This window comes from Pagrus major, chromosome 5 (genome assembly GCF_040436345.1).
Source record: "Pagrus major chromosome 5, Pma_NU_1.0".
In the NCBI taxonomy this organism is placed as follows: Eukaryota; Metazoa; Chordata; class Actinopteri; order Spariformes; family Sparidae; genus Pagrus; species Pagrus major.
The window spans coordinates 28199515-28202014 of record NC_133219.1 but is presented as its reverse complement, the minus strand read 5'-3'; the positions used below and the strand labels follow the sequence as shown (position 1 = coordinate 28202014).

The 2500-nt window shown below is 47.7% G+C and overlaps 4 non-coding genes across 4 annotated transcripts; all 4 read left to right on the top strand.

The window, feature by feature from the left end:
• Positions 1-142: 142 nt before the first annotated feature.
• On the top strand, positions 143-261 carry LOC140997174 (5S ribosomal RNA). Its single transcript, XR_012179131.1, has one exon. It is a non-coding gene; the product is annotated as a 5S ribosomal RNA (ribosomal RNA).
• Positions 262-767: 506 nt separating this feature from the next.
• Positions 768-886, top strand: LOC140997173 (5S ribosomal RNA). Its single transcript, XR_012179130.1, has one exon. It is a non-coding gene; the product is annotated as a 5S ribosomal RNA (ribosomal RNA).
• A 506-nt stretch (positions 887-1392) lies between these two features.
• Positions 1393-1511, top strand: LOC140997172 (5S ribosomal RNA). The gene has a single exon (XR_012179129.1). It is a non-coding gene; the product is annotated as a 5S ribosomal RNA (ribosomal RNA).
• A 506-nt stretch (positions 1512-2017) lies between these two features.
• Positions 2018-2136, top strand: LOC140997169 (5S ribosomal RNA). The gene has a single exon (XR_012179127.1). It is a non-coding gene; the product is annotated as a 5S ribosomal RNA (ribosomal RNA).
• Positions 2137-2500: the final 364 nt, after the last annotated feature.

The following is a 2500-nucleotide window of genomic DNA, read 5'->3' as shown; positions in this document are numbered from 1 at the left end:
GAGCTTGCTATGAAGGCTCATTTTTCATCCTGGTAACAGGATTTGCTTTATTTCTGGACGTACCCTACCTGCACTCCAAGGCAAAACAATGAAACGCCATCTGAGGGCATCTTCAAAAGGCCTTTTTCGGGGTGCACGTGTGGCTTACGGCCATACCACTCTGAACACGCCCGATCTCGTCCGATCTCGGAAGCTAAGCAGGGTCGGGCCTGGTTAGTACTTGGATGGGAGACCGCCTGGGAATACCAGGTGCTGTAAGCTTTTTGACTTCTCTCTACAGACACCAGGCGGCGCTGCAGCTTCCTCAGTGGAGACAGAGGGTTGAAAAAAACCAGCAGCCTGTCTCTGCTTTTCCGATCATGCAGGCTGTCTGTTAAGGTGGAGCAATGTAAATGGCTAGTCCTTCGCTTCCTGTCTCCACTTCATGCTGTTTTATGCTACTGCTTCATTCCATTTCAGAGGGAAATATGGTACATTTTCCTCCTCTAAACATGTAATTATTTGATCCAATCGAATGCATCAATGAAAACACTGCTGAGACAATGATGTGTCAGTGCTTACCAATCCACTGACAGCTGTTTTCCATACAGCCAAAGCCTGGGAAATGTGAAAACAGGTGACGGCAGAGCTTGCTATGAAGGCTCATTTTTCATCCTGGTAACAGGATTTGCTTTATTTCTGGACGTACCCTACCTGCACTCCAAGGCAAAACAATGAAACGCCATCTGAGGGCATCTTCAAAAGGCCTTTTTCGGGGTGCACGTGTGGCTTACGGCCATACCACTCTGAACACGCCCGATCTCGTCCGATCTCGGAAGCTAAGCAGGGTCGGGCCTGGTTAGTACTTGGATGGGAGACCGCCTGGGAATACCAGGTGCTGTAAGCTTTTTGACTTCTCTCTACAGACACCAGGCGGCGCTGCAGCTTCTTCAGTGGAGACAGAGGGTTGAAAAAAACCAGCAGCCTGTCTCTGCTTTTCCGATCATGCAGGCTGTCTGTTAAGGTGGAGCAATGTAAATGGCTAGTCCTTCGCTTCCTGTCTCCACTTCATGCTGTTTTATGCTACTGCTTCATTCCATTTCAGAGGGAAATATGGTACATTTTCCTCCTCTAAACATGTAATTATTTGATCCAATCGAATGCATCAATGAAAACACTGCTGAGACAATGATGTGTCAGTGCTTACCAATCCACTGACAGCTGTTTTCCATACAGCCAAAGCCTGGGAAATGTGAAAACAGGTGACGGCAGAGCTTGCTATGAAGGCTCATTTTTCATCCTGGTAACAGGATTTGCTTTATTTCTGGACGTACCCTACCTGCACTCCAAGGCAAAACAATGAAACGCCATCTGAGGGCATCTTCAAAAGGCCTTTTTCGGGGTGCACGTGTGGCTTACGGCCATACCACTCTGAACACGCCCGATCTCGTCCGATCTCGGAAGCTAAGCAGGGTCGGGCCTGGTTAGTACTTGGATGGGAGACCGCCTGGGAATACCAGGTGCTGTAAGCTTTTTGACTTCTCTCTACAGACACCAGGCGGCGCTGCAGCTTCTTCAGTGGAGACAGAGGGTTGAAAAAAACCAGCAGCCTGTCTCTGCTTTTCCGATCATGCAGGCTGTCTGTTAAGGTGGAGCAATGTAAATGGCTAGTCCTTCGCTTCCTGTCTCCACTTCATGCTGTTTTATGCTACTGCTTCATTCCATTTCAGAGGGAAATATGGTACATTTTCCTCCTCTAAACATGTAATTATTTGATCCAATCGAATGCATCAATGAAAACACTGCTGAGACAATGATGTGTCAGTGCTTACCAATCCACTGACAGCTGTTTTCCATACAGCCAAAGCCTGGGAAATGTGAAAACAGGTGACGGCAGAGCTTGCTATGAAGGCTCATTTTTCATCCTGGTAACAGGATTTGCTTTATTTCTGGACGTACCCTACCTGCACTCCAAGGCAAAACAATGAAACGCCATCTGAGGGCATCTTCAAAAGGCCTTTTTCGGAGTACATGTGTGGCTTACGGCCATACCACTCTGAACACGCCCGATCTCGTCCGATCTCGGAAGCTAAGCAGGGTCGGGCCTGGTTAGTACTTGGATGGGAGACCGCCTGGGAATACCAGGTGCTGTAAGCTTTTTTACTTGTCTCTACAGACACCAGGCGGCGCTGCAGCTTCTTCAGTGGAGACAGAGGGTTGAAAAAAACCAGCAGCCTGTCTCTGCTTTTCCGATCATGCAGGCTGTCTGTTAAGGTGGAGCAATGTAAATGGCTAGTCCTTCGCTTCCTGTCTCCACTTCATGCTGTTTTATGCTACTGCTTCATTCCATTTCAGAGGGAAATATGGTACATTTTCCTCCTCTAAACATGTAATTATTTGATCCAATCGAATGCATCAATGAAAACACTGCTGAGACAATGATGTGTCAGTGCTTACCAATCCACTGACAGCTGTTTTCCATACAGCCAAAGCCTGGGAAATGTGAAAACAGGTGACGGCA